Source organism: Rhodnius prolixus, unplaced genomic scaffold (assembly GCF_049639745.1).
Source record: "Rhodnius prolixus isolate KJV_2025 unplaced genomic scaffold, Rpr scaffold_4, whole genome shotgun sequence".
NCBI classification, from domain to species: Eukaryota; Metazoa; Arthropoda; class Insecta; order Hemiptera; family Reduviidae; genus Rhodnius; species Rhodnius prolixus.
The window spans coordinates 28418239-28439145 of record NW_027411614.1 but is presented as its reverse complement, the minus strand read 5'-3'; the positions used below and the strand labels follow the sequence as shown (position 1 = coordinate 28439145).

The window sequence follows — 20907 nt, the reverse complement described above, 5'->3', positions numbered from 1 at the left end:
CTTATCTACACCATGTTACACAAACCTGTGAGGGAGAACTTAAAGAATGGAACTTAAGTGCTGAGCCAAAGCTTCTAATATCTACAAAATACCAAACTTTTCAATCAAAAACACTTCGTGAAAAAACTGATAATCCTTACTTTAAATATAAATCTACCTTGCACCGAAATCTCCTTGTTCGCTATATTTCTGAAGCTGCGAGATCCAATGTCTCAATTTCCTTACACATAACCCTGTGGTTTTCCCACTCGCTGCTCTGCCATGAAATTCTCCAAGTGGCCACGTGATCTTCTTAATGAAGTAAGCGCTAGTTGCTAGTGAAATGTTGTTCTTTGGGGGTTTTACCATTGGGTGAATTCTCCCCAATGTTTCTCACATTTATATGTCATATTGTATCGCCTCGTTGCAGATTATAAAAAATAAATTTCTCAGGCTTGTGACACAACTTCCCCCCGTTACACCCGTATTATAGACCTACACTCTAACACCAACATGGACTATGTAGAACACTACAACAAGTACCTCGCTACTGGTTTCTTTAGTAAGTGTGAATCAAGTCACAACCACCTCTGCAGACTAATAGGTGACTATAGTGTGGACACGGTGCACTGGCACAGGAGAGTTAGGGACTCCCTGAATTGAAATCTTTCTTAAAAGCTGGGGGTTTTACATTGTTTTTTCCCTTAATATATAATTTCATTTCATTTGTTTGTACAATTTCTTGAAACTATGTCTGGAGGTTATAGTACTTAACTGGCACTCCAGTGTATACATATATGTTATGTATTTATTTTGTAACTTAAATAATTATTTATCTTATCTTATCTTACGTCATATTGTTCTATTAATTTTACGTAAGTACTAAGCTCTACGTAAGTAAATAAGCAGAAATGTACTGCTGTTGTGAAAATAAAGTCGTAAAAAGTTAACTATAACAGAACGTAAATTAGTACTTAAAAGTAAAATAGGTTCTCACTGTCCAATGATGGACAGTGTTGTCTGTAACGAGAGAACACTGTCCGGAGGCCGGCAGTGCACTGGAAAAAGCTCCGGGCGCTAATGACCTCAAATTTTTTTTTTTTTAATTAAAGCGCGTCAACATCTGAAGAATATTTTGGCCCCAGGAGTATTTTTCAGTGCACTATCGGTATCCGGTTGTATTCTCTTGTTACAGGCAACACTGTCCATCACCGGGCTTCCGACTTTAAGTAGCTCAAAACAAGAGAAAATCGAGAAGCCAGCAGCTGGGTAATGATTTAGCAGATGTGTGTTACAAACATATCTATTATTTTTTTTACAATCAATCAAGTTATTTTGAATTCTAGCGCTCGAAACAAAGGGAGTTCTCATTAAAAAAAAACATTATGTAAAGTTCTATTCATCGCGTACAGGCCTCTTCTGAAAATTTAGAAAAAAAAAACGAAAATCTTCGAATATAATTTTGACGCAGACAAAATATCAAAGTAAAAAGATTTTTTGCTTTTTTAGCAGCTGCCCGAGTGCACATAGTCGGGAGAATTTTGTGCCATATCAGTCTTCTCATCAATCAGTACAAAGGTTAGACAAAAACTGCATTCTCCCATTTAGTTCTTATCTATTTTTTTTTGAGAAATTGTAAATTTTGTTTAGTATTTGGTAGTTAGATGTAACAGAATAGAAGGAATGATTTTTGATTCTGTGCGTGTTGTTTCCCCTAGAGAAGAGGATATGTAAATAGCCTTGATGATACAGACCTAAAAGGTAACTGAAAAACTACACATTCAATGGGCAAGAAAAGAGTCTAAAGTTTTTGCGTCTCTTAGAATTTTGTTTTGTTACGAATGTATTTTAAATATAAGCTAAAATGAGAAACTGACAAAGGTGTTCTGATTGAAGAAAAACTGAATTGAAATACGAACGAGATAAAGAGTAAGTTTCAATTGTTTTGGTTTCAATTGTAATTCAAAAGAAACTTAAGTATTTAAAGGGAGGAAAACGCTAAAATTTATTTTGTAAATAGCTTGAGTTTAAGTTGTTGAGTTCTAAGTTTACAAATTCGGATCAATTAGAAGAATTTGTGTTGTTGGCAAACAAAATGGTTAAACAGCATATGTATAAGCATTTCTTTAATTTTTTACTTAATTTTTTGTTAAAGCGGTTTTAAGAATTCCACTTTGTGAATAGCTCGGATGTTTTTTTTTTAAATTCCATGGACATTTTTTTTGATCTTAGGAACTTGGTCCAATTATTTTCAGCTAAAGTTTTTTTCTTTTCACTTTTGCTATTATTTGTATTAATTCAGCTAAATAATAACTCAATAAATGAAGCATCAGCGTAGAGTGGCAATTCTTTTGGGTATAAACTTAGTTATGGAGTGATAATCTTCTTTCACAACTGCTTGGTCGACTTTGGAATTTTTCCCATTCTTTAATTGAATTTTTGCGACCGTTCTTATTACTTATACAATTATTAAATTATGTTCATGAGTTGCTAAAATTTCGAGTTAAAGTTTTATAAAAATGTTATTTTCTCATGTGTATGGGAGATTTCTCTTCAACCATTTTCTAAATTTTCATTAAGCGTAGTAATTTGATCCGACGATATTGGTTTGATGAAACTAATTATTTTGTACCCTTCTATATTCCTTTTCCAAAATATTTGATATTAAGTGAGAAAAGTGCAACTTTGATTGCCTGCAACTTGCAATTTCATAAATTTAGACACCTTCTTTGAAAAATCTAAATTTATTAAAAATAACAATTCAAACTCTTGTGAAGGTATATCAGAACCATTGACGGGATTTCTGGTAATCTGTGTTTAAATGTAATTAACAGAGGTTGGTAGAAATATTCCTGTTATGGCCAGAATTTATTTTTTTTCAAAATTTTGTTGTTTATTGTTGAGTTCTAAGATGGATGCATTTCATCTGAAGCTTCTTTAGGGGTTAAAGAGTTATGACACGTTAAGACGTACAACCTAATTTAAGGACTAACGAATTAAGAACCGATTCGTGTAAAAATCACACTTGTTTTCTTTACTTTGCTGGTTTCATCAAATTTAGTCAGATGGGCAGTTTTGTATTTGTTAAATAAACATGGCCGAACACTGGACCCAACGTTCTGGCTCTAGGCATTTGTTTCTAAAAGGCTATTTTGCAACGAGTTTTTTATTTTCTCTTGTCTATTCCTCTTACAGCTCAGTCATTCATAAAGAACTCTAGAATCATAATCACTAATTAACAATCTGTTTTAAAAAATAATAAAATTATTAACCCCAAACTACGGCCCGCGGGCCACATGCGGCTCCCTGAGGACATTTATCCGGCCCTCGCCGCACTTCCGAACGAAAGGGGTATCTCTTTCATTGGTGATCAGTGAGAGTTCAGTGGAGATCAGTACTGCATCGCTCATGTACAGTACAACTTCCGATGACGCGGGATGCAGAAGTAGGAAGAAAGGCAAAGCACTATAACTAGACCGGACATTGACCATCTCATTAGCCAAAACCAGGCCCATAGTTCCCCCACAGAAATACTGGGCAGTTTGGTGATTTAAATTTACTTTTTCTTAATTTGAAACAATTCTATTTGTTCCCGTTTTGTTTATCTTTTGGTTTTTTACATTACTTTTTTTTATATTCTGGCCCTCCAACGGTCTGAGGGACAGTGAACTGGCCCCCTGTGTAAAAAGTTTTGGGTCCCCTGACTTAAAGAATCTGGTGGTAACACCTCGTACTTAGACTCAACATAATAATTTTTTTTAATAAAGCGAGACAATTTCCAATGTTTGTTCAAAATAGAAGTAATACTCTCTATGCTACTTACTACTGTAATTGAAAAAGCCAAAAAGTGGCTTCTTACAAAGCGACAATTGTGCGGTAATAATTTTTACTTACTCCAAAACTGGACACATTACACGGAAATCAGATCAGCCTGCCAAGCTCTCAGATAGCTCTATATTCTAATTAACCGACGGAAACCTCTGAAACTTCATTGCCCTATTAGACTTTTGTACACATCTAAGCTCAGAACTGTATCGCCTTTAAGCTTGTCGCCTATGTAAGGACGATAGTAAGATTGCAATAAACAAGCTACTAAAATAATGTCAGTATTTTCAAACTTTAGGACAATTCAACAAACAAAGACCACAGATGATTATGCTGCATAATTTTGTTACTTGGGTTCCTTTTGCTCTTGACGACGAAGAATGTAGATGTGCAAATTTGATTGGGTAAGAATGATTGAACCCTTAAAAAATAAAAATCTCCGGTACGAGTTGAATTCTTATTGATTCCGAATTTTGACTATCAGGACCACAGTTTGAGATTCCCACAGTTGAAAAACCTTTCCTAATTGGTTTTGTTTTGTCTACTGAGCTAGGCGCCTTGGTAGCCCAAGTGGGTGGAGATGGCATCATTGGTGGGGCTAACTGTTACGGTGATGCTGAGTTAGGTTGTATTCTGGGTCTTGCAACTTGTATTATAAATGTGTGTTCATTAAAGAATGTGTCCTAACCTCTTCTTTTCATAAAAACCGATCCGCGGTGGACGTTCAATCTTCACAGTTTCTTACACTCACACTATTTCCTTGCCTACTGAGTTTAACAATTTTTCTCTGTGAACAAAACATGTAGGTCAGTTGCAGGTACAATTTTAATTTAAGTTATAGTTTTTTTTTTTTTTTTTTTTTAATCATTTGGGAGGTCTATAAAGAGCACAGTGTTAGAAATTCTCAATAAATCTAAAATTTTCAATGTAGACAGGAGGAACAATTGAATAAAGGGTTCGTTACCAAAATAAAATAATTTGTAAAAATTACTACAAAGCATTTAGGTGATAAGATGGTCTAGACCGAGCTATCAAAACTAACGGTTCCTAGATAGAATTTGAAAGAAAATACCATACAGTTTGAATCAAATTTTAACTGCTTGTTTTCTGAGGGTCGAGTTCGCCTTAGGGCCAATATTTCAAAATGTCGATTGTTTAGACGCGTTAGAAAAGATATCCGATTAACACTATCCATCATAGATGAGCAATGCATTAGAGTTTATGTAGATTTAGGTTATAAAAGATTTATTATTTTAATAATGTAGTTTAAAGTTTGATTCCCAAATATGATTCATCTGATACAATTAACTTTCTATTAAAATATAAATTATATACATTTTTCTTTGAAGAAAGATTACTACTATTTTTTTATAGTTTTAGTAAGCAAAGAAGGCCCTTAAATCAATTTAATTAAAGGGCTTACATCCAGTAGATAATTACTCTTCCAATCAACAAGTGCGGAATGCCTGTTTTTAATTATATCAAAACAAATTACTTTGTTGTATATATTAAAAGGAAGAAAAAAGAAGAATGTGTAAAGTCTCTAGTTTAGTACGAATAGTAATTCTCAATAACCACGAATCTGGAATAAAAAATGCACTTTCTTTCGCTGCAATTTCTTAAATTTATACAATAACAGAATTGTGATCAAAATGATGATGGTTTCACTAAAAATATTTTATAGCAGGATGAAATAGCACTTAGAGTCAAGCTTATCATCATTTTCCCTTAAAACCCTCTAAAAATGAAGATTTCTGGAAAATAAAAGTAATATACCACCAAATAAATGGCAAAAATTTGAAGTTTACGAAAGATTTAGGAACCATAAAACTTATATAATATTTGGGTTTGGACGCAAACTTAGGGAGAAGTATTATCAACATTTAACGTAACGCAATATGCTCTCTGCCTTCCTCAGTTCCTAAATTATCGTTGGGAAAACAAGGTAGAGTGTCTTATCAAAATAAGTTTATTTTTAATAATTCTATAAATTCTACTCCTAATTGTTTGTTGGGCGAGATGAGCTGTTTGTATGATTCAATTGAAATATCTCCAGACTCTCATGAATATAGTTAACTCCCAATAGTTTTAAAGTAAGCTTGGTTTGATAAAGAATTTACAATAGCCAGAGGGGGATCTGTAGATAAAATCAAGATTCTTAATTAATCTTATTAATTTTAAAGACGACTTTGTAGGAGCAAGAAAAAAGACAATTATTAAAACTGCCTGGTAGGACAGTTGTATAAGGGTTGATCGTCAAAAAGAGCACGAACAAGCTTAATTTTAACTGTGCTTTGGGTATAAACAAAGCAAAAAATAGTTTAGTTCATTGGGAAAAAGAAAAAAAATGGAAATGCTATGGGTAAAACATTTCACTAAATGAATGGTACATTTTAGAGTATAAAGATTATCGACCGGCGATCGAATCGTCATCTAAATGAAAAAAAAAACAATGGCAAATAGAAATTAGTTGAGATTGTGGATGGGTTTTATTTTTGAGACAAGCTCTAAGAAAGAAAAATAAGCTAAACAAAATAACAGTTTTTAGATTTTATACTATTTGAGGGATGGAACATCGCCTTGCCTAAGTTATTATTTACTGTGGTACTTGAGCTAATTACTATCATTTATATCAAACTAGCATTTGAATCAAGATTGATATTGGATCAGATTGAGATGGCACAGATTTCTGATTGATAGCAAAGTTTTAATGTTACCTTAAAAAAAAAAATCTGGCGTTGCCTAGAAAATTTACACTGAGTCGCATAATAGTAAGAAATCATTATTTTAAATTAATTATTACATGATTGAAAGAAAATAAACAAGAAGAAGATTTGAGACTCCCTCGTTCAGATACATTTTATAATTTGATTTATGATTGTACATAATTGGTAGATACTTATCACTAGTTAAATCATGTTTAATGTGTCCATTAAATCTTGATTGTTCAAATAACAGAAGCTCTTTAGTTTGTGACTATAATCTCCAAGATTGTTTAAGGTTCCTTAATAACATCTTATTTTAGTATACATTCTCATAAGAGCTTTTTAAAGAAGTGTTCAGGTACCAAAATAGAGCTTTCATTGGGCACTACTCTTTCATTAGAAAAGAATCTTCGTTTGAGTTAAGCTGCTTAAGGTGCCGGCAAATAGGGCTATAGAATGCTTAGTGTGTTGCCCACATATCTTCTTTTTCTTAACCCTCTGTAGCTCTACTTTTTTATTGTGTGTCCAACTGACCATATCCAAAAATTTATCACTTATATGGTTCTCTTCTAGTACGAGTATGTGGCTGTTAGACCCCCTGAAGGTAAACATTGCTCTACACACCTTCTTTTCTCTCATATTACAGTGCATTAAACAATAACGTTACTCACAATTAACTAAAATTTGTATCTTTTTTTTGTTTCTAATCATTCTCACTTTGTTTACTGCCTTTTTTCCTACATAGGACATATACCTGCTGAGTTTGGCCGGAAAAAAACTATGTAATTTTTAATTAAAAATACAACGGTACTGTTTATCTATTCTGTAATTTATTTGCTTAACTGTCCACTCTTTCTTTGTCTCAATTTAAAACATCCACTTATAATTTTCTTTTTACACTTACTGTTAGTTGTACTAAATAAAAATTAAAGTAATGCTTATTATTTCAGACTTGAAAATATTGTCTCTCAATTCTTAGCTAAGAATTGCTGAAATCTATACTCGCCTCAGCTGAAATATGGGTATGCTAGTTTTAAATATCAAGTCGAGTGGTGCAATTTCAGCTAGAAAGAGAAATAAATGACTTTTGGGATAAAACTGAACTTATCCTTTTAAAATTGATATGTTCTATTGAAGAGGCTGCGCCGACTAAACATCTTCTCAAATTAGTTGGACTGAATTGTTAAAAAATACTATTATTTTGTTACAAACTTTTACAGGATTGACTGAGCTTCAGATAGGTAAGAGTATGCAGCTGCAAGTTCAGGGTATTCACAAAAAAGTTGAGCCCGTTAATCTTTTCATTTAACATTATTGATTTGATAGATCAATTGCAGAAAACTATCATAATAGTTATGTGTAAAATATTAATTTAAGCGCACGATATGTTGATAATTCTGCACATCATTTAAAGCTTAATATTTCTATCCTCATTATGCAAAGTGAATACCCAACTTAAATCAGGACAAGTCAAGGATTATCCTTTTCCGTAATTTATTATGACGAGTTAGAGATAGAGGCTGTAAATATTTCCAAGTACCACAATATTATATTAAATAACTCGCCTATTATTCGAAGCCCATTTTATAGAATAAGCTAATGCAGTAAAAATTGCAATGAATGGATGGTATTTGAACAAGGTGTTGCCTAGCAATCAAGTTACCGTGGCTAATAAAACGAGAATTTTAACTCGCATCATATACAAGCTATCTTCAATTTGCTTCTGCTGGAACTGAAGAATGTTGCGGCTATTTGTGAAAAAGCAATTCTTTCTGCCTCCATCCATACACCTCACTACAGCATTCATCTGTTGAAACAAACCTGGAACCCATTTTCTGTTACGCCTTAGGTCTTGGAATTATTTACCTAGTTTATAAACTGACTCAAACGGCTACCCAGATTTGTAGAAAAAAAAAATTAATTATATTTTGGTATCCAAACGGAGAATACTAGCGCAGAATATGCTTCTGATCTCTCCTGAAATGTAACTGACCACTCCTGGTTGGTTGTAAAACCAACCTGGTTGGTTTTAAGCTAGAAATATTTTAAAATAAAAAAGTAACGCAGTTATCTGTACTTATTTAATGCAAAATTTATTTTATAACAAAAAACTATCATTTATTAACATTAGATTTAATCTCGGTGTAATTTTATCATCAATTACTTTTAAGTATAACACTTGTGGAGATTGAAAAATGACTCAGTTATGTAATATATATATAATAAGTGATATTAGAAGGTTATAAGTACTATTTTGTTTCAGTAAAGTATTAGTTTAAAAAAGAAAGTTACCTATAATAAATAATAAATTCATGGTTAAAGTGTAATTCATCACGGTGCACTTTAGGTATAGCTACTAACGCTATCTACCTAGTTCAAGCTAAATCAACAAATATCAATCTATTTTCGTTTATTAACCAAGAAATATTATTTTTTGTTTAATAACTCTTATGCTGAAATTTTTAAATAATTTCTGAAAACAAAATTTATTTATGTAGGAGTCAGGTACGTCACTTTCACTTATAATTCCATTTAAAGAGCCTGTCTTGCCGGTACTTTAATACCGTAAGTAATCATCTAATAAACGTCTAACACCTAGTGCCTATCATTACACTTAAGCATTTATTCCTTCCCCACGTTTGTAAGTGACTTTACACTGTACTTATGTCGTCTTATAATGTCAAATATTTAAAAGCTTAAAAACTTAAACTTTTCCATAAAAAGCATAAAGCAGAATTATAATATTGCAATCTTTTTTACTACTCCATCTAATGTTATATTATCTCAGATGTATACAGGATAGAGTAAACCAGACGAATTTCAGCTATTTGGTGCCAAAATTTTCAACCAAATTAATGTGAATTGCTCAGCTGCGAGGTAATTTTGGCTTATTAAAATACTTAGTCTTAAAAAAATTTGCATACAAAGTAAACCAGCTAAGAGGATGAAACTGAAAATCGTTTACCAATAATTTTAATATTTAAACGTTGAAAAGGAGTCGGTCAGGTTGCAGGATACAAAATTCTAAGAATTAATAAGAATCGTCTTCTTTTTCTGTTGACCCTATGTTGCTAAAAAGATCTATGAATAAAAAAATTTAAGAAATAATTAATATTATTAAAAATAAGAGTAATACATATTAGAAAAATGCATGTATATTAAATTTACAGCTACTCGTATATCATTCTTAAGTATTTTTTTAAATTAATTCTATCAGTTTCATTTGCAATTATCAGCCATACCTTGAATTTATTTTCATTTATAACTTTGCTGCTTATAACTCTTTGTACAAGACTATCCTCTTCTGGCAATCTAAGGACTAAGGAGTAGAGATGTGGTATGTGATAACTATATAGTGGTGTAAATCTTTTTTTATTTTAAAGAAGGACCTACCCCTCTTCAAGTATCCATCGCCACTCATCCTTCTCCTGTTCTTGTACTCAATCTTCTCACTATAATCCGTCTCAGGTTCTCTACCATCTTATTTATCCGCCTTAATCGAGATCTTCCTTGCTTTCTGGCACCTTCGGTCTGTCATACGCTTTGGGAATCTTTTTGCCACTATTTCCACATGTCAAAGCCAACTGGAGCTACTTTTTTTTTAATGTACGAGTATGTTAAGAGTCTTCTTCAGCGTACAGTTGCTCCAGGTTCGTCATTTTTACGGATCATCCTATGACCTACCCAATTTATGGGAACGTAAATTCCACGCAGCTTTTTCCCTTCCCAAATCCCTAGCATTCCTTTACTTAGTTATGTTATGAACGAAGTTTTGATGACACGTTCTAAATAAAACACTGGTTTTACTCTATACAGACATAATGAAATTTTTTTATCTTAGACAGTACCCTGAAATCTATTGCATCTACTCCCAACTGCCATTTTGGCCTTTATCTCCGTGTTTTGTTTTGTTCTGGTCAGTTTTGACAAGTGCTCCAGGTAATTGAAACGTTAGCATGTTGTCAGTTTTTTACCCAGCCTAATAAAGTCAAATTCACCTTAAAGTCTAAGGAAACTCTAGTTTCCATTAAAAGAGAAAGTAAGGAAAATTTACAAACCGTATTAACTGAAAATGCGATGTGCTGAGAGTATTGTTTTTCTGGTGTTCGTCGTACACCATTTTCTACAATTTATTGAACTTATATAGTATGTATAAATTGTAGATCTTTGTATCTTGAAATCTACAGAGGGCGATTATTATTCTAGGTTTAAGAAAAGATTTAAAATAAAATCAAAAATCCAAACCAAAATTCTGTCTAATTCTGAAATTGCAAAGTTCGTCTGCAGCGTTTAAGGAAAGTAAAATGAGACACATTCCTTCGATAAACTATCATTAAATTCTATTTATTATTAACTTCTCTACCATCCATTCTATGAAATTTATGTGCAGATGAAATATTTTGAACGTTGAACCAGTCAACATTTTATGTGTGTTAGCATTTATGTAGATGTGGCCAGTTACAACACCTTGAACCCTTCTATTACATATAAAATATGATTAAAAATAAACGAGCGACAGACATCATATATATAAGTAACCTCTTCTGACGGATAGAGTTGGAGAACAAAAACTAAAAATTGATAGCGATGCACTCTAGAAACAATATACAGAAGTAAGAAAAGAATAGCTTTGTGTTTTATTGCTGGAAGATTATTACACAACAACAATAGCATCTAATAATAATGTGAGATCCTTTACTACAACGTGTACTTTGTACTGGAAACGTTCACCACTATTTCTTAATATTATTGTCGCTTCGAATGAACAAAATCAATTACTTTCATTGTTGAAAGTTTGTTGATAATAGCTGTGTAGTATTAGCTATATTTTTTGTTTTGCTTTTAAGCTACAAATTCTGCTTCCTCTTACTTCTCGTTTAAGGTAGTATTGTTTTCAAGTTGATTAAAGTGGTTTTTTTACAAATTAATTGTGAGCGTTTAATGTGTCTTCTGCCTGATTGTAATCAGCTTATATCAAAAAGGAAAATAGTAGAAATCTGATCGCAATAAGGCGCCTTATTGCGTCCATTTTTAAAAGTTTCAATTAGTGTCGAAAATGCTACTTTACTAAACCTATTTATCAGTACATATTTTGTTATTTTCTTGAAAAGGCTTCAATTATTTTTTTGAAATTAAGAGTACTTGCAGCCCACAAAAACTAATAGGCAAGTGGGCTAGCAATTCTTCAGAATTCTGCTGCGGTTATTCCAGCCTATCGACAAAAACAATAATTAATAAAAATGACACCTTTAATGTGCAAATAGAGCCAGCAGAAATGTTCACCAGTTGGGTTTAGCCAATCTAAGTGCCAATTTACCATTACACACGCATTTACTCAAGATCTGCCATCAAAATAAGAGAAAAAATTAAACAATAAGTCGTCAATATCGGTGATTTAATCTGTCATTGCTTTCTTTGTTCACTTATTCTAATCGGCTTTTGATTTTTATCCATCATTAGAAAATGAATTGTCAGGTTTCTATGGTGAACCTCATGGTTTAATTCTCTCTAAACAATCCTAATCACTTTCAAATTAAATTACATTAAATTCTTACGTATGTAATAGACAGTGATGGAGACACTCTTATTATTTAAACTTTAACCGTAACCTATTTCAGTTTATAGTATATTTGACCGCAAGCCATCTTATCTTTCCAATAAGCTCCATCAAGGTTAGATTTGAAGTCAGAAGATAGACGACAGAAGTAGCTTGTCTTAAGTAATATTCATCAAGTTTACTTTTCGCATCAGTCACACAGTAACTAAATTTCTTTACTCATAATGTTCTTGCCCAATCGCCACGTACGAATTTTGAAAACAAAATGAAAGCAATAAAAAAAAAGTAATCTTAAATAAGTTGTTAGTAGTCGCCCAAGATGGCTGAGAAAATAAGCATACAAAATTAAATTATAGTTGCCTTGACGAATGTACACTCAGTAGTTGTTATTTGATGATTTCATGACTACATTAGTTGAATGTTGGTGGGCGAACATGCATCTTGATAGCATAATATTATTATTGACATTAACTCATTTGTGGGCGACTTTTTCCTATTTTTTTCTGGTAGAAATAAAACATTTCTTTATTTAGAACTACGTATTATTAGAATTAGTCATTTCATTGCTTTAAATATTGACCTATTTTTTATTTATATCCCAAAGCTGTAAATTCCATTTCTTATTAGACATCGCTTTAATAAAATTCGTGCATTTGGTGACTTATTTAATAACTTTAACAGGAAAACAGCCTAAGCATATCCACTGTCATCCCCTTTTTTCGAAGATACTGCCTTCTCAAAATCTTCTTAGTTAACATTGTCATCATGCGTTTTCTTGTTTTAAAATCATTAACTCTGTAAAAGAAGTCTGAAGAGAGGACTCCTTACACCGCAAAACCATGTAACCAATCTAACCAAGAGTCTTGAGCGACTCGCATGAATGACACTCTATATTTTTCAACCTTCTTCGTAACCAGTCCCTCATCTTTCTTCCGCATAAACCAGTTGCCCTCTTTTTACGTAATTCCCATCTCAGCCTCCGCTACTAGTTACTTTTTGTGTAATTTTCAGCATAATGCTATTCTTTTGTTTAATTACTTCAGCACTTGTTCACTATTCCCCAATATCCACTTTCCCTTTCTGGCTCTTTCCGTCCCAGTAACTGGTCATCAGTCTTTATCATAAGCCCTTTCTCTTTTATTCCTCAACCTCTCGACATTTTCCTTTTCGATGGTCCCGAAAAACGAATTTACTTGATTATTTTTCCAGTTTTTGCCCCCGTTAACAATACACACCATTTTTTTTTAAAACTCTTTTAAACAGTTCTTAAAATGCAACTTCAACAATTTTAATTCTAACATTTTTAGATCTTTACAGTGAAAATGTATAGGTGTATAAGACGGGTCTAATTATACGGAATGCTGTTAACCAACATAGTTTTAACAAAAATAAAACAGTCTTAACACTTTTATTTATTTTTTCAACACTTTAAGACGTCTCGAATATTTGAGGAACAGAAGGATTTTTCAGGTTTACAAGTTACCATATAATAGTGTCATTTCTATATTATAGTGTTTCAACTTTAATTAATATTCACGGTAGCAAAAAATATTTTCAAAATTGCACTTGAAGGATGCAGTTTATTGAAAAATGGATATTTATTTGTATATTTGCAAAATTTCTTGCTAAACACCAATGATTTCTTTTCAGTTTGCATACGTCACATCTAAGTTGGCCTATGTAACTTTAGTTTGTGACTGAGACTGTAAATTTCGAAGAGTTTTTTTGGAGAAGCTGTGATCTCAGACACGCTAAATTTATTTAAATATAAATATGATTTTTCCTTCAATGTAATTTAAAACTTTAAATACGGTTAGTTTAATATTTCTTTTTTAATTACTTAAAAATTAAATTAAATAAAAATAAAATTCATATTGAAAGGAACTTATATTTAACGACTTAATAGCCTAATTACAAAAACAACATTCTAGGGTGGGTGAATGCAGGAAGTAATGAGATGCTTCCTAAGCTGCATCACCAAACTTTATATTATGGATGCAATTAAACACTTAAAATATTTTATTAATTAATTATTAGTCTATTAAGTACTTAATACTGTCCAATTAATGAGTATGACTAATTACAGTATATAAAATAAGCTTATAAAATACAATAACTGTAAACGCAGTGAGTGGACAATTGCTCGTGGGAGTTTTCCATAATTTTGCTTAATTAAACAATATTTTATTAGATTTATTTTTCAAAAATTAGTTCTTGTTATTTATTATCAAATTAACTGACTTTTTTCGTGTTTGTTACATGTATCAGCTACCCATCATGCCATACAATTTCTTGCATTCTCCAAACATTTTATGTCTGCAACTCTTTTATAACTAGTAGTTTTGATGATTGATTATGTATAAACAAGTAAAGCTGGATGAAATTGTTAAATAATCTGCAATGTTCGTAATTTCCGCCATTTAGAAACGTTTCAAAAATCTTATGCGTTTTATTCAAATTTTATATCATTTAAGTAATTTTACTGCATTAAATTTTCATTTAGTTTAGAATTTAGATGTCACAGACCCTTATGCTGGCCATTTTCAAAATATTTGTTCCGTAAAGTTAATCTATTTAACTTATTATTAAAGAATTTTTCTATTTATTTAAATATAAAAAACTTCTTTACATATATTAAATTAAGGGAATTTATTAAATTATAATTTAGAAATAAATTATTATTACAAATAGCTATTTATTTGTTATTAACTGTGGTTAATTTGTTAATTAAGATTCCTAATTTAAATAAACTTGTTAAATACTTTCGTTTTTCAAAAGTAACAAAAAGTAGAAAAATGAAAAATACAGATCGTCCAATTTATTATGAGCCAAAGAGGGTGTGGTGTGACATACATGGAAGGTAGGCGTGATTTAGTAAACAGTTCTCATTTCTGATTGGCTCTTCAACCAACCTACTTTTTACACTTCTATTCTTCACAGTGATTGGCTAAATCTTTATTGCAAATTATTTCTATGAAAAATAACAGATTAATTTTTTTAACTAATTTTTCCTCCGTAGGTATTTAATGAAGTATCAAATTATGCCACAAAAATTTATTTCAAATATCCGCACTTCCCAAACCAAATTTCAATCAGATATTCCCAACTAATTTGGCTAATTTCAATTCACAAATAGAGGAGAAGTTGAAATCGTAAAGTTTTTTTTTTTAAACAATATTAATCTAACGATTACATTTTAAGTATTAAATTCATTACAGCAAGACAAGTACATACATTTACTTATACATTTTATATCTTGCTGGTTGCTTTTGTACATACGGGTAACTGAAGAAATAAAAGTTATTGGTCATTAAAAATATTACCAAGTATATTACAGAAGACCTTGAGACTGCCTGTATAATCGTAATTTTAATTATCTTGCTTTATTACTTCTTCACTTCATTATAATAATAATTTTATTATATACATATGTGTATATATATTTATATAAAGTTTATATTATATATATATATATATATATATAAAGTTTAATAATAATTTTATTGATTACTTACGACTTGAATTCAAAACTTGATCGTTGAACTCTACCTCAAACGCTAAATCTCACTTCCAGCTGGGCATCTGTTGATGGATCCTGTGGATGTAAGCAATGTAAAGCTCTGAATCCAACGTCCTTTTCACTTCGAACATACCTATATAATTAAATTAATGGCGGCTCTTAAAACTTTATTGCAAAACTCTTTGCTTTCTTCCTGTTCCATTATATTTGCTCTTATTTCTACATTACTTGGCCATTTTGTCCATATAACAGTACTTAATTTTGAATCCAGCAAGAGTCAATCTTAGAATGCGAAGTTCGAACGTCTTAAGTGAGTTTCTAGCTTCTTATATCGACCACATATTGTTATCTAAGGTTGTTATTATTATTTAATGGAATAACCACAAAGTTGATCAAATTCATTTTTAGATTGCCCAGTGTTTATCAAATCTGATGTAGATCAACTGAATCTACAGCCCAAAGAGTGCACAAAATTTGTACTTCACCGTACAATTTACAATTAGCTTTAATGGTATAGCTATCACTGTCATACATAACCGGAATTGACTATTTTAAAAGTATGATAATCTTGCAAACAACCAGAAACGCGTGCCACACTTCACAAAGAAGAACAAAAACTAGTGTGCCCCTTTCTTACCTCTACTCATCCGATAGAATGCAAAGAGCATTTAATTAAACAAATTTTTCTGTTCTTAGGTTATTAAAATATTTTTCCTTTTTTTCTTCAGCTACGTTACGATTCATTACAATCATTTGTAGCGTTTTGACCTGTCATTAAAAACTTATCTAAGATATTCGCGCATTTTGAGATTCTTCTCACGTCCAAATTAAATAAATTATTCTTTTATCATATTTCGTGAATATTAAATACGATTATTTAAAAACTATTTTACTAAAAATTTATTCTGTATTGTGCAGAATGTTTGTATCCTGTATTCGTGAAAGCTATTATTCATTCAGTTACTGCGTAATGTCAACAAGATTTTCAATTTACATGGTTCTCTGGGATGAAACTTACGATTTTTAGATAGTGAAAAATTATACTAGTTTCCTATGAAATTTATATTGTAGTGATCTTTTTAATTGCACAATAAACAGTAGACAAAGTCTTTTCTGCAGAAACAAACTAAGTAAACAGATTGGACCATAATTTCCTAAATTTACTATCCTGAGAAACAACTATTCAAGTATTTTGCGATAATCTTTGAAAAATTATGGCTAACCAAGCACATTTTCTCTTCTTGAATGATCACTAATTATGTCTCTTAAAAAATTATAATTAGATCTGAAAATTGTAAAAGTAGGTGGAATGTTGAAAAGGAATCTGGTTGATGCAATTTGTGTTTTATTTCTAGATAATATTCTAAAGGTAGAATTATAAGTCATTTGTTTATCTAATCATACAAGTTTATGAAGTTCATATTTTGATTTATGGTTTATTTTATGATTCCTATTGATGGACAATTAAATCATTTGATAGATGGGTACAAATTATATGTGAAAGCTATGTTGTTTTTATGTGATTGTTGGGTTACATATTTGTATGCTATTTACTATGCTTGTTGAAAGGCAAAAAATAAAAATCAGTTCAGACTGCATGTTCTCCTAGGATGAGTAAATTTATCACTATATCTACATCATTAATTTCTAACTGTTAAGTATAGACTGGTTAATAAATACAGAAGTACAGTTATAATGTGCAGACAGTTAGTTGTTGTAAATATTATTTTGGGCGTGTAAATATTCGTTCAATCATGAAGATTTATCTTAATTAATGGGACTCCCCACCACTCCATAACACACGTTAAAGATAGATAAATCAAATTGTTCATCCTTTAGTACTAGTCAACATTTCTTCTTCTATCTGCAACGAAAGAAAGAACAAATTTCATCAATACTTCTTTATCAAGATTCTTTTCTTTAATTATCATCAAAACTTGCATTTACTGCTGGCTGTTCGCTTCCGGATTTCTTCTCTTTCTACTTACATGTCTTATAACTATCTTTTATTTTTTTTTACAAATCCTCTTACACTTTATTCTTGCTTTATTATGCACTATCATTACAGGAAAATGGTTTTTATTGAAAGATCTTTTTTTACTGTACATAGCTCCTCGCAAATTGTTTCGGTTCACTCACTTAACTCCTCGCAATATAGACCCATCAAATTCTATAATTTGAATCTATCTTTAAGTCAACAATTCTATCCCCTTTTCTGAATTTGTTAATTTTTGTGAATATAAATATCTATAAATATAAATCAATGTAAATATCTTATATGTCATATAAGATATAAATAGCCATTATGTCATTCATTGGGAAGTATAGGACCTTCTAGGTTTATGTTCTTGCGTTCATTGTATTTTTGCAGTTTCCTTTCTTTCTATTTGGGAGGCTATGCCATCTTTACTGGTTTTCTTATATTTTTTTTCTACAGCTTTTTTCTACACAATTGTCGTAATTGTGCTTTTTTTCAGATTATGAATCTTTTTATAAACTACTATCTGATGTTTAAACTTTATGTCGACTTTTTCTGTTTGAGATCTTAAGTCATAGATATTTAAAAGCATCCCCTTGTTCCAATTCGTCTCCATTCACCCGGACCTTTTGCACGATCTAATCGCTTGTCTGTTTATTCTCATGATCTTAGATTTCATTTTCTACTTAATCCTCATTGAAGCAAAGGGTTTTCAGGCATCAATCGTTGATTTTTATGATTATTACTAAGAACGCACATCTCGTAAAATATTTATTATTATATGTTTCTAAACATGCATACTTATACCTATGCACAATATTTGAATTTAGCAGTAGTATTTTACTCTCACCTTCAGAATCCAAATTATTTGATGAAATCAAGTTAAATGGCGTGAAAGTTTTCTGAATCTGTACTAACTTATACCCACCCTGTTATTAATTTAATGGGGTTTAATAAGAACAGTTTTTACACAGAACACGTGTATTAGAGATGAGCAGAAGAACACACATAGCAAACGCATACAAGAACAATAAGACCGCCAACAACAGCCAACATAACAACAATATTTTTCTTAACACCCTCTCTCAATGAGATGTAGTTACTTAATGACTACAATAAGAAACATCGAATTGAATACTAATAATACAACATCCACATAAACTAAAATAATTAACAAGATATTAAATGTTAAAAAAAAATCAATTAGTGAGCAGAGAGTTTCTAAGAGTTTCAAATTTTTCGGCTCCTAGAGCTTTGGTAAATAGATCAGCTATATTTTCTTTTGAACAAACATAGTCAATTTTAATAACATTATTTAGGCACAGATGTTTGATGAAATGAAATTTTATTTCTATGTGTTTGCCACGTTTGGTATTTGAAAATGTATTTGCTAAAGATATCGCACTAGCGTTATCTATTTTAAGAACTGCTTTCATTTCATCAGGCTCTTGTCCTTTCTCATTAAACACATCTTTAACAGATTTTAACACTTTTTCACATATCACCTCACTGCTTGCTCTTTTCACTTGACTCAAATCACTTAACACACCACGAAGATTCACTAACTCTTGAGCAGCGAACCCTGCCGCGATGTATTCAGCCTCCATTGTTGATTGAGCAACACATCTCTGCTTCTTTGAGTACCATGCGATAGGGTTTCCAGCATGAAAGCATATGAATCCACTGACACTTCTTCTAGAGTCATTTTGATCAGCTCCCCAATCAGCATCACTCATACCTTCTAAGCCTCCTGTAGGTGTTGAGATTGTCCTACACACCTCCATGCCAAACTCTTTTGTCAAACGATCTATCATTTTAGTTTGAGACAAGTGTAAACCATTTCTAACATGATTAATTTCCATTCCTAAAAACGATTTAGGACAACCTAAGTTTTTTGTATTAAAATTCTTCTGTAGATCTTTCAATAATGAATTCACATTCTCCTCCGTCCCAGCCAGTATCGCATCATCAACGAAAAGAACTAAGTATATATTATCTTTATAGTAAAGACAATAATCATAATCAGATCGTGTAAATCCAAGATTTTTCATTACGGATGAAAATTTATTGTTCCAACATTTTGGAGCGGAGCGGAGACCATATAGAGATCTATTAAGAATGAGAGTATTTTCTTGACATTTTAAACCTTTAGGTGTTTTAATATAGACCTCTGTATCTAAATCTCCATTCAGGAAGGCGGTGGGTACATCAATTTGAGTCAAAATCCAGCTATACTGGACTGCTACTGATAACAAGAGTCGAACAGTTGGGATCCTACATACTGGTGCGTAGGAGAATTCCCATTCTTCTTGAGGAACTTGAAATCCACGAGCCACAAGTCTCGCCTTCTTGGTTCCATCTTCTTTGATTTTAAACACCCAACGTGTTTCAATAGCTTTCATTCCTTCAGGTAATTTTCCGGGGGTCCAAGTTCCAAGTTTCTCGTGAGACTCTAATTCTGAATGTATTGCACTTTTCCATTCTTCTGATTCCATGGCCTCTTCAAACGTTTTTGGTTCTTCATTAGTTGACAATAGAAAACAGTAAGCTGTGTACAGCTCATAGTCATCCAGATATCCAGGTTTTTTCTTTTTCCTGTTTGTAGTAACTATTTCATCTTCTGCATTTTTATCCATAGAACCCATTTGTAAGTCATTCTGCACTACTTGTTCACCCTCTTCATTAATCTTTATTACTGGATTATTTTCTACCCCTTGAATTGGAACGATAGTGTCTTGTCCATTTTCCTTGACCATATTATTATCTTTGTATACCATGATTGACTCATCAAATTTGACATCTCTTGACTTTATTATTTTCCTTTCCTTTGGTAACCACAATCTGTAGCCACCTCCACAGTAACCGACCATTACCGCACGAACTGCTCGGGGTTCCAATTTCCCAGGCTTAGGTGTCACAGTATGCCATGCTCTACATCCGAATATTTTCAATTTGGACAGATCATTTCGCCCATTCCACAGATCCGAGGGAGTTTTACCTCTAGGCAAAACTGAAGTTGGTGACCTATTTGTTTCATAAACAGTACATTTTAGTGCCTCTCCCCACAAATATTTGGGAACCCCAGAATCAATTAATTTAGTTCTTAATTTTGAGAGTAGAACCCCATTCATTCTCTCACATCTGCCATTCATTTGAGGAGAATGACTTATAGTATATTCCATTCGAATGCCATTTCTTTCCACAAAGTTTAAAAAATACTTCGATTTCGCTTCCCCACCATTGTCTAATCTTATGCGCCGGACGCTTAAACCGAACTGAGTTTTTATTTCTTTAATGTATGATATCAAGTTTCTAGCTGCTTCGCTCTTATTTTTCAGCAATT

General features: G+C 31.7%; 1 long non-coding RNA gene across 1 annotated transcript; it reads left to right on the top strand.

Annotated features, from left to right (window-relative positions):
- The first annotated feature begins 1096 nt into the window (after positions 1-1096).
- LOC141456056 (uncharacterized) lies at positions 1097-8629 on the top strand. The gene is made up of 3 exons (XR_012459567.1): positions 1097-1557; positions 1698-1908; positions 7460-8629. It is a non-coding gene; the product is annotated as an uncharacterized lncRNA (long non-coding RNA).
- Positions 8630-20907: the final 12278 nt, after the last annotated feature.